We start from the raw sequence: 11810 nt of genomic DNA, 5'->3' as shown, positions 1-11810 counted from the left end.
CCCATCTCGGGCTGGGGCCCCTCCCAGGACAGGCGGCTCCTGGGACAGCAGGTTCTCCTGTGTGTCTGGGCCGGGAGCGCCCTCAGGTGGAGGGTGCAGGCATTTGCAGGTAGATAGGTAAGTTAAGATGTAGGGGGCTTGTACCCCCAGCTGTAGGGGTTGCCGGTGGAGAGATGGGGGAGACAGAAGGGGCGAGGGGGAGAGAGACAAGGAGAGAGACAGAAGCGGGTGATCTGTTTGCCACCCTGGCAAACGAAACACACCCTCCGAGTCCCAGCGTTGACCCTGGCTCCGGTCACTGAACCCTGCTGTCCTGTCATCCCTGGTCACCCGTCCACCAGACCAAAGTTCTGCTTCCCGGGGTCTGTGGGCAGAAGAGGTCGCCTGGCGGCCTGACCCCCAGCCACCCGGTCCCCTCCGCTCCCGCTGGTGTCCTAGGCCCTCTGCCCGGTGTCCGCCTCCAGGGCTGGCAGGGCCAAGGTGTCTGGAGGGCGTGACAGGCGCCGGCAGCAGACTGGTTATCCCTCATCACGGCCAGTCGAACTGAACTATTCCCTCCCCGCCGCAGAGGCGAGGTCAGTGGGCTGGAGGGGGCAGGACACGACCCCTGTGCCCCCGTGTGCCCCCCGTGCCCCCTGTGCTCCCGTGCCCAGTGTGCTCCCGTGTGTCCCCTGTGCTCCCGTGCCCCATGTGCTCCCATGTGCCCCCTGTGCTCCCGTGCCCCCTGTGCCCCCATGCCCCATGTGCTCCCGTGTGCCCCCTGTGCTCCCATGTGCCCCCTGTGCCCCCTGTGCCCCCCGTGCCCCCTGTGCTCCCGTGCCATCTGTGCCCCCTGTGCCCCCTGTGCCCCCGTGCCCCCATGCCCCCGTGCCCCCCGTGCCCCCGTGCTCCCCATGCCCCCCGTGCCCCCCATGCCCCCCGTGCCCCCATGCCCCCTGTGCCCCCATTCCCCCTATGCTCCCGTGTGCCCCCTGTGCTCCCGTGCCCCATGTGCTCCCATGTGCCCCCTGTGCTCCTGTGCCCCCTGTGCCCCCCGTGCCCCCCGTGCCCTCTGTGCTCCCGTGCCATCTGTGCCCCCTGTGCCCCCTGTGCCCCCCGTACCCCCACGGCAGGCTGTTCCGTCTGCACAGCACGTGCTCATTTCTTCCCGAGCCAGAGCTGCTGAGCCCTCTCCTGAGGTCAGGGGCCCGTGGAGAGTCTGTAAGAGCCACTTACCCGGCAGCCTCGCCTCCAGCAGAGCTCAGGGCTCACCGTCTCAGGAAGCGTGAAGTGTTTGCAGAAGGATGCGCCTCTCAGCCACTCTGGGGGGCAGAGCCGAGAGGTGGGAGGGCGTTTCCAGCTCCTGCATCACGGGGGCTCCCAGGAGAGGCTATGGGGGATGCCCGCCTGCCCAGGGGCCAGGGGCCTGGCCGTGCCACCTCCGAGGTCCCCACACTGGGCCACAGCAGCTGGGGCCACCTCACAGGCCTGGGACGCCCTCTCGGGAAGGTGAGAAATCTCTTTTACCTCTAAAATCTCAGAAGAAATCATTTCCGCCAGCTCCAAAGCAGCCTGCTGGCAGCTGCTCAGGTCACTATGTCTTTGATCCCATTCGGTCCCACACGAGAACCTTGATCTCCTGCTACATGCCAAGCGGAGTGTCAGGTTCTGGGGATGGGAGCGGGCCCAGCCTCTGTGCCCTGGAGCTGGCAGTTTCGTGGGAAGACAGACACAAAAGAGACAACCCCAGCCCAGTTTGCGACGTGCGTGTCTCCCCAGGTCCTGCTTTGAGGCCAGCAGGCGGGTGTCAGGGATTAACACCCACGAGGGGGAGCAGACGACGGGGCTTTGATGGTCTAGAAAGGGGAGGGTGGGCAGGCAGAGGGCCAGCTGTGCCAAGGTCCCGAGGCACAGATCACTGGTGTGTAAGGTGCTCTGGGCAGCGTGGGGGACAGCGAGGGAAGGACAAGCCTGTGGCGGCTGGTAGGACCCCAAATTCAACCCCTGGATGTACCCCGAGTCCTGCTCACAAGCAGCAGAGATCCACAGCCCAAGCCACGAAGGGGCTGGCGGGCACACGCCCAGCGTGGCCCTGGGACTGTAGCAGTTGGACTGAGGGTGGCACTGGCCCAGGGCCGTGGGCTCCAGGAGCATGCGGACCTCACAGAGAGCTCTCTCTTCCTCGCAAGGCTGAGCTCCGTTTTTGCTGAGCACCGCCCCCAGGCACCAGGCTCCATGTGGGGCATTCCCAAGTGACCACTGGTCCTTACATCAGCACCAGATGGGTTTTTCCCATTTTACAAGAAATCTGAGGCTCAGAGAGGTTGAGAAATGTGATCAAAGACACACAGCAGAGCCAAGGTTTGAATCCAGGGCTGCCTTGACACCAGCATGGAGAGACTGGCCAGCAGAGAGAGGGAGGAAGGGAGCGTGTGTGTGTGTGTGTGTGTGTGTGTGTGTGTGTGTGTGTGATGGTCCATCAGTGTCACTGGGGTACAGGAGCAGCTCTTACCAGCTCAGGAGCTGATTATGTGCCCTCTTCCCAGCTCCACATCCAGCAACATCACAAGGGTAGCTGGACACCAGCCACGGTGCCACCATTTACACCATAGGAATTGGCAATGGCTACAAATCAGAGAGCTGGTTGTTGGCTGTGCACCTGCCCACTGTTGACAGTGTGTGTGTTTGTGCGTGGGTGTCTTTGTAGGTTTGTGTCTGTGCATGTGTCTGTGCATGTGTCTGTGCGTGGCTCATGCATGTCAGTGTGTCTGAATGTGTGTGTCTATGTGTGCATGTGTATGTCTGTGGGTGTCTATGTGTGCATGTGTATGTCTGTGTGTGTCTATGTGTTATCTGTGTGTGTGTCAGAGTGTACGTGCATTTCGCTGTGTGTTGGGGGTGTTTACATGTGTGTCTGTGTGTCACTGTGCGTGAGTGTCACCGTGTCTGTGTGTGTCACTGTGTGTCATTGTGTGCGTGTCACCATGTATCTCGCCTCTCAAGCTGAAGATTGCAGTTTCAAGTGAAATCCAGTCTGAGCAAGTAGCTGACACTCTCCAATTTGCTTGCAAATGTCCCTGAAGAGGCAAAGGACACACAGCTGGGCCGCAGCCAGGAGGTGGGGAGGGGGAAGGGCGCAGGAGCCAGACAGAGGCCAGGCTCGCGGCAGAAACGAGAAATGAAGTCACACAACAGAGTCCGAGCCAGCCCCCTTGGTCAGAGCCTGGGCAGAGTGTCCCCCACCCCCGGGGGCACCGTGGGCCCCGGGAACCTTCCATGCCCGACCCCAGCTCTTGAGAACGCAACCACTGGAGAGGATTCATAGAGATAAAAATATAAACATTGTTGCTTACAAAAAATCACTGGAGGCTTAAGAGCGTTCATGGCCCCGTTGTCATGGAACTGACAATACCGATGAAGATCAAAGGGACCAGAACATACTCAAGGGCTCTGTTTCCACTTAACTCTGAGAAGCTTTTCTCCCCTAAACTTCAGCCTCTCTCCTCCCTCCGCAGAAGATTCTAGATGCTACAGTGCTGAACGCCGGCACCCTCCGCCGTCCTGAAAGAGCACCCCTTCTAGAGGAGAGCCTCCAGCACTCCCAGCCTTGTGTCTGACCCTCTGACTGTCCTACTCCTAGCCACCGGTGGCCCTGTGACCAGCACTGGACCAACCAGAGTTCCTGGCCCGACGGAGAAGGGTCAGGCATCCTGGGAGGTGGCAGTGGTAGTGGTGGACCAGGAGCTGTGGGTGGCCAGAGACAGAGAACCTCACCCCCACCGCCAGCATTCTTGTCCCTGAGTCCAGCTGCTTCTGAGGCCCAGCCCCACCCTGGCACCAGTTTGGTTACATGAGCTGGGCTTGTGCTCCCCGCAACTCCCCAAGTCCCGATCCGCCAGCAGGGCGAGCGCTTTGCAGGAAAGAGGGCCCCGGGCAGGCCTGGCGGAGGCGTCTGGGGACGGGGAGCCGTGGGTGGAAAGCACACGGGCACACAAGCAGCTTTTGGCCAGTAAGACGTCACTGGTTGGTGGTTCGGAGAATCAGGACTCCACCTGCCCTGGCCCGACAACACGCCCATCTCACGGGACGTGATGACCAGGCCCGGGGTCGAGGTGGGACCTGTTCGAGGTCACACGGCTGGGGTGTTGGGAGACAGAGTCCCAGAGAAGCTTCTGGGCGGCTGCCGCCTCTCCTCCTCTTACGGGTCAAAGTGGAGAAACCCAAAGCTCCCTGGGCTCCCCGTGGCTCAAAAGGCAGCCGTGCCATCAATTATTAAATATCCCTTAAAAGCCCAAGAAAACTGAGATGGGCTGAGATGGGATAGGCTGGAAGCCATCAGCCCCCTCCCAGCCTTTGGCTAAAAAGGGAGAATTAGGTCGGGGTGGGAGTAGGGTGTCAGCCCACAATCTCAGGAGCCCAGAGCTCCCAAGTTTGAGGCTCCCCGGGAGAAGGACAAACCCCCGCTGAGAACGAGATTTTGCAAACCACGGGAGGGTCTTCGAGTAGGCTGCGTCCCTGGGACGCCTTGGGGACAGGGGCACTGTGACGTGTGACTCCGTGTCAGCAACACGGAGGGATGGAGGAGGCATATTGTTCGAATCCTCTACCCTCCTGGGCTCCACAGACAGATGCTCAAGAACCCAGAGGCGAACGTTTGGCCAAGGGCACGGCTCTTTCTTTTCCCCTACAGATTTATTTATGAAGCCCTGTAAAACGTGGCTTACACATATGTCATAAGGCGATGCACTTTCTGCGTTTCCCCTGGATGTTCTATTGTGTATATTATTTCATTTCACTGCCATCTTCCTTTTTCTTTTCTTTTTTAGTTTTTAAATTTTTTTAATTTAATTTTTTTGGCTGTGCCGCGTGGCATGTGGGATCTTAGTTCCCTGACCAGGGATCAAACCCGCCCCCCTCTGCAGCGGAAGCCCAGAGTCTTAACCACTGGACCGCCAGGGAAGTCCTCCATCTTTCTTTTTAATAACCTTCCTTCCCCCTCTTTCCTTTCTTACCACCAACTTTTTCTCCCAACCCATCCACCCTGAAGTGGGAGTCCAAGGGCATCTGCAAATTCTTTGCCATTCGCGCATCAAGAGGGGGCGTCCCTGGGACTTCCCTTGCGGTCCAGTGGTCAGGATTCCGAGCTTCCACTGCAGGGGGCACGGGTTCGATCCCGGTTGGGGAACTAAGATCCTACATGCCGTGCGGCCAAAAATAAAAAATAAGAAAGAACAGAACGAGGCGGAATTGATGACAACGGAGGCTGTGTCAGAAAAGGCCACGCAGGGTCTCTTGAGAAACCCGGCCTGTGAGCCCTGAGCTATCACGTATGAGTTTCCTGTGGCGGCTAGAGCAAAGTTCCACAAGCTGGGCGACTTACGAAAACATCATACTGGCTGAACTGTGTCCCCCCAAATTCATATGTTGAAGTCCGAACCCCCAGCCCTTCAGAATGTGACTGTATCGGGAGATGGGGCCTTTAAAGGGGTAATTAAGGAAAAATGAGGTCATGAAGGTGGGAGAGGGATCCTTCCAGCAGGAGACTAGGACACAGACACAGAGGGAGGACCGTGGGAGGACACAGGGAGAAGACGGCCATCTGCAAGCCAAGGAGAGAGGTCTTGGAGAGAAGTCAGGAGACACCGACCCTACAAACACCTTGATCTTGGACTTCCAACCTCCAGAACTGGGAGATCACAAATTTCTGTTATTTAAGCCACCCTGACTGTAGTACTTTGTTACGGCAGCCCGAGCAAACTAATACACAACAGATGTTTATTGTCTGTTCCAAGGAAGACTCTGGTAGGCCAGCCTCAAGCCGTATGCCCGTCCCCAACCAGCCACAGTGTTCCAGTGGAGGATTTCCAAACCAACACTCACTATGGCAACCCCAGCTCACCCCCAACGTTTCAGGGACCGCAGACCACCATCAGCTCCTTCCCTTTACAGGTGGAGGAATGGAGCCACAGATCAAGGTCACCCAGAGCGTTGAGAGCAAAGTCGTCTGGGCTTTCTCTGAGAAAGCCTGAAGCCTATTAAATCCTTAAACGCATTATCAGAGGACATACGTGCATTGTTTCCTTAATCCTCCGAGAGGATTAGGAGAATTCAGCCAAGATAAGCTCCTTCCAGGGACGAAACAGCCAGCCACCTTCCCCCAGCACTGTGCTTCTCCGGAACTGGGACCAGCCCCTGGAGGATAGAGTGGGCCCCGCAGCAAACACCCCTGGGCCTCAGACGTCTCCACCTAATGATGCTACAGCCTGTGATTACATCAGTGGTGTGCTGACAGCCCAGGAAGTCTTCCCAGGGGGCAGGGATTCTGGGCTGGGAAAACTGCACGAACAAAGGTGTGGAGTCTGGAACTTGGGATCAGATCTGCTCCTAAATCGGCAGGGCCTGGGGCAAGGGTCAAATGGGGAAAAGCCCACACGCTGTAGGTCTAGATGTTTAAGAGTTAGAAATAGAGCCAATATTAAGCAAATGTGTCCTGTCTTCACCTGTCTGAGAACCTGGAAGGCCAGGGATGAGCTGAACTCCCTGTCAGGATGCAGGGGTGGCAGGTGGCACTCTGCCGACCTCTGACCTCTGGTCCCAGATCCCGGCCAACTCTGGCACGGGGAAACGTCACACGTCCGTGAGCACGGACGTCGCATCCTGCGTGTACACGCACGCCCCCTTGGTCACCCTCGGTCTCGGGCTGCACACGCCAGCCGTGTGGCCGGCCCTCAGGGGCTTGGGACTGCTGGGATGGGGAAGCCCAGGACGCCGAGGAGGACCGGAGTGGGGCCTCGGGATGGGGCCCCTGACCAGGGCTTAAGAGTGGTTCCACTTGGCAGTGTCCGTCCGGCAGAATCCGGGAGTGAACAGTGAGGCAGACAAAGCTGGTGGCAGCCACCCCTGCAGGACCTCAGGAGCCTGGCTCAGGAGCTTGGGTTTATCCTGAGGGCAGGTGGGAACCACGGGAGGATTTGGAGCCACGGGAGGCACAGTCAGCTCCGTGCTGGGAGAGATGCCTCTGGACACCATGGGCGGAGGAGGTTGGAGGGGGCAGAGCAGTGCCAAGGAAACGGGATGGAGAGGTGACCCCAGGCTGGAGTCCAGGGCACGGGAGTCTGGGATGTGCTTGAGGGACCCTCAGAGGAGAGGACTGCAGGACCCTAGGTGTGGAGTGGGCGTTGGGGAGAAACAGTGGTGTGCTGGTAAGCCCTTAACAACTGGCCCTCTGGTGGGAAAAGCCCTGATCTGTAGCCTCGGCTGATTTCCCTGGTGTAAATACTCCCAACCCTGGCTGATTTCAAGACGCCAGCATGATGTCATGGAACAGAGTTGGGAAAAGAAATGAGGTAGCCCACCTACACATGGTATTCCCACCATCTTGATACAATGGACGTGACCTTGAAAGCATAGATAATAGTAAAATAATTAGGACGCCGTGAGTTCTGAGTATGTATTACCTTGGTAAGTTTATTTAATTTTTAACAATGGCTGAGTTTAACAACTGTCTAGCAAAATTTCCTAAGAATGTAATAATCGGCTCTCAGGGCTGGCAGGAACAGCTCCCGCACAGCAGTGGGAAGGCAGAGTGTGGCATCTAGAATGTTCCCTCATTAAGTGCACCGTGGGATGGGGGGATATGGGGAAACTGTGCCCACTGCCCCCAAGGGCCACGTCCAGCCTCGTTCTCAGCCTGAGGGCAGCCTGGCCCCAGGTGCCAACCACACCCCCTGATCCCGACGCACATCCCTGGTGGAGACGTCCTGTGTCCGCCCTGCATCCCAGCCCACACGCCCTAAGCATTCTGAGGAGCCCCAGCTCCTCTCCCCACCTGCCCCACCGCAAGAGGAGGGGAACCCCAGCTGGGGTCTGCCCTGGCCGCTGGTCCCCCTACCCTGCAGGCTGGATGATCTGGAACTGCTCAGGGGGAGGGGCGCCCACCACCACCAGATCACGCGGGTCACTGGTCAGCTGTCACAGAACCCCATGCAGCCGAAGCTTTTCCCTTCAACAAAGCGGCCTGGGGGAAACGACCTGGATGTCCAAGTCCGCCCTCAGGTGGGACAGTCCAGACTCACCAAGAAGTCCTGCCCGCCTGGTGCCAGCCCCCCAGCGATCAATTATTACTGACTGGCAAGATACCCCAGGCATTGATTGTTGACCCTGCCAATCACAGGCCAACAGCCATAGTACCAGTCCGGGATCGATGACTGTCACATATTATTAATGTGATTAGCTGTAATGACACAGCTACCGTTGTTACCCCATTTTACAGATGAGGCAACAGAGCTCAGCTCAGCGAGGCTAAGGAACGTCACAGGTCATACGGCTGGGAAGCAGAAGGCTCAGGTCAAACCCAGATTTGTCCGATGGCAAGGCTCAAACTCAACCTTTCTGCTCTCCCGAGTGGGGACAAGAACAAGACCACAGTCTCTGGGGACCTTGACAAGGAGCGAGAGTCCTCAGATGAGGGTGGTAAACCTCTCTCTCCATCTCCATCTCTGAAATATCCTAGTCAATCTCACCCCCTACAGGGACCCGCACTGCTTAGAGAGAGGTCTCTGGACAGATGCTCTCCATCCGCAAGGAGAGGTGTATCTCTCGGTTGACTATTCTATGGCATAAATTTCTGGGTTGCCGAATTATCATCTTTATAATCAAAGGAAACAATAAAGCTATTCTCAGCTTGAGAACATATGAGTCCAATGGTAAATAAAACCCCGAAGACCGGTGCTGGGGAGGCCGGCGCTGTCCACCTCGTGGCTGGCAGCCTCCCCCTGCTGGGGAGGGGCGCGTCTACACAGTAGGGGGTGGGCAGTGAGGACGAGAGAGGTGGGGCAGGGAACGTTCTGGAGCCCCAAGGCTGGACAGGCCCCCTCAGCTTTACAGGGGCAGATCCTGAGGCCCAGAGAGGGTGAGGGCCCTGCCCTGGGGCACACAGCCTGCGGGGTCCGGTAGCGCCCTCTGCCGCTCTGCTGGGCACGGCGGCTCCGGTGACTGCTCTGGTGTTCTCTCAGCACTTGGGAACAGATGGCTTCAGCTCCCACCCACGGAAGCCAAACATTTTCCCTGGTTACCCTGCTAATTTGCTCACAAGCCTCCTCTTGTAAATAGAGAGTACAAAGGCTCCTTTGCACCGCGTGTCTGACAGCAAATTCTGACTCCACGGGGAGAAGCCTCAGAGGGAGCACAGCAAAGTCCCAGGTAAGCCTCAGGTAAGGCCCAGGTGTGGCCCAGGTGTGGCCCAGGTGTGGCCAGGAGCGTCGGCCAGTCTGGGTTCCAGTCCTGGTTCTGTCACTCCCAGGAGCCTGGCTGGGAGAACTTGGGCCAGCCTCTGGCATCTGTTTTCTCATCTCTGAAATGGGCACGCTAATTGCAAAGGAGCCGGACGTGAGCTATCATTTGGGTGCTCTGGGAATCGGAGCCTGGTCACCCTGCCATAATGCCATCCTCTGAGATCAGCATGGTGGCCCCGGGTCCAGTGCCACTGTGCCCCCGACCCCGACGGTAGCTGGTTCACCTGGCCCCTTTCACTGACCGAGAACTCCTCCAGACCTGGCCCGGCCCCGAGGCCCGGAGAGGAGCTGACTTCTCGAGACTTCTTGGCTGTGCCACTCTGGGCACCAGGGCCACCCCTAGCATGCCAACCTCAGGGGGAACTCCCTGGAGGAGGGGACACTGGTGCTGAGCCTTCGCGGATGAGTAGGCGTTGGTGGGTGCCGGGGAGTGTGTGCCGATGGGCAGGCCCTCCAGGTGGAGGCAACGATGTGGGTAAAAGCTTGGGAGGAATCGCCTCCTTGTTGGGGGAGGGGAAGCCAAAGGAAACTGGGTGCGGCAGGTGCCTCAAGGGAGGGGCTGGGGGGTGGGCGGAGTGCGTGGGAGCCTGGAGCAGGGAGGGAGATCGGCTCCAGGTGCAGCAGCAGCCCAGGGTCCCCCGGGGCTCCCATCCCCCCACCGCATCCTCCAAGGCGGTGATGAAGAGCTCTTCCAGCTAAACGCCCCTGGAGCCAGGCCAGCAGCTGCCGCCGTCCTGGCCAGCCTCCAGCAGCGGCTCTGGGAGCCTTCATGCCCGCTCGCTGGCTGGCCTGGGGTGTCCGGAGGGGCGGAGGCCCCAGTCCCGGAAACCTGGCTCGGGGTTTCCTCTGATCCCTCTGATCTCCAGGCTTAGGGGCCTGGGGGGTGGGCTTCTGGGGGACAGCACGGCCCCCAGGCCAGACAGGGTGGCTGAGGAGAGACCGGCACCGGCCTGGCCTTGCTGTGTGACTTGGCTGAGGCAAGTCACCTCTCTGAGCCTCGGGCCCTCCCCTCCCAGAGTCACTGGGAGGATCTGAGCAGACGCTGATGACCTTGGCCCGGGGCCTGGCTCGCAGCGGGTGTCCTTCAGCACCAACCCCCTCCCCCACCGCGTCCCACTCAGCACCTCACGCACCATCCGTGTCCTCTTGGAGAGAATCCTGGGGTTTTGTTTACGCAATTTGCCTTTTTTTGCCCAGACAGTTGGGTCTCATTTTCTCTCGAGTTTGATGCCACGGTGCTCAGATGCAGGGATACAGGCAGGGATGGGGCTGACGGCATCCTGGCCTGTGATGCTGCCGGCCTGCTCCCCTTGAGCTGGGCGGGGCGGGGGGGGGCCGGGGGGGGCCGGGGGGGGTTCCAAGCATTCCCAGGGGGCCTCTCTGTCCAGGTCAGAAGCCTGGTCCCTGCACCTGCCCTAAGGTGACCGACAATACCCGTGTCCTGGGGTCACTGTGAGCGTGAAATCTGGTTCACGTATGGCTATGACTGTGACCAGGGTCACGGTTACGAGACCCACCATCCCCCTCATCCCAGCATCACCACGCCCCCGCTGGCTTCCTCAGCTCTAAAAGGGGGCTCCCAGGGTACCCCGGTCCCTGTAAGAATTAGAGAAGGTGACGCAGATGAAGGCTGCTCCCTGCACCGGGTCGGGGGAGACCCTCACCCCTCCACCATCTGCTGAGGCCTGGCCCTGCCCGGCGCCCCACCTCTGCCCGGCCCGGGCCTCCGGACCCCGCCAGCCGGCGGCCCCTCCCTCCCCCCCGGCTGTGTCCTAGGCAGGCTTCTCACTCCTGCCTCTGTCTGGCTCTTGGCTGCGTGTACAGGTTGATGGGAAGATTCTAATGGGCTTTAAGTTAATAAGTTGGGAATAAATTAGGTTTGAGCTCTGCAGGAAGCAGATGGCAGAGCCACGGTGGCCTGGGACAGCCCGGTCGGAGCAGGGGTGGAGGTGGGGTGAGGGCAGGACAGACCACTGGGCTCTCTTCCTTTTCCCCCTACCCCCGATATTTTATCGCGAACATTTTCAACATAAAGAAGAGTCGGAAGAATTATGCAGGGAACCCCCAGAGGCTCCCTGCCTACATTTTGCTCTGAGAGAGCGGTCCATCTCTCCACCACCCTAGCCATCCACCAACCCACCTTCCTTTTCTAAATGCAGTTCAAAGTCAGTTGCAGACATCAGGACACTTCACCCCTAAACCTGCATGGTGTTAGCTAGAGGTCATTCTTTGGTTTGGGTTGAGGGATTTTTTTAGACACAATTTACCAACAGTGAAAGACACAAATCTGAAGTGAACATTTGCTGAGTTTTGACAGATGGACACACTGGATTAGCCAAATCTCTATCAAAATATAGAGCATTGCTCACTCCTTACGCCCCACCCCTGCACCCACCCCAAGGGTAATCACCATCTTGATTACCTTGGATTCATCTCGCCTATTCTAGATTTTCACGTGAATGGAACCATATGACATGTGTTCTGTGTCTGTCTTTTCCACTCAGCATAATGCACTTGACATTCATCCAGTTTTGGGGG

Source organism: Eschrichtius robustus, chromosome 16, assembly GCF_028021215.1.
Source record: "Eschrichtius robustus isolate mEscRob2 chromosome 16, mEscRob2.pri, whole genome shotgun sequence".
In the NCBI taxonomy this organism is placed as follows: Eukaryota; Metazoa; Chordata; class Mammalia; order Artiodactyla; family Eschrichtiidae; genus Eschrichtius; species Eschrichtius robustus.
The sequence above is the reverse complement of the archived record's forward strand: the minus strand, read 5'-3'. Positions refer to the sequence as shown.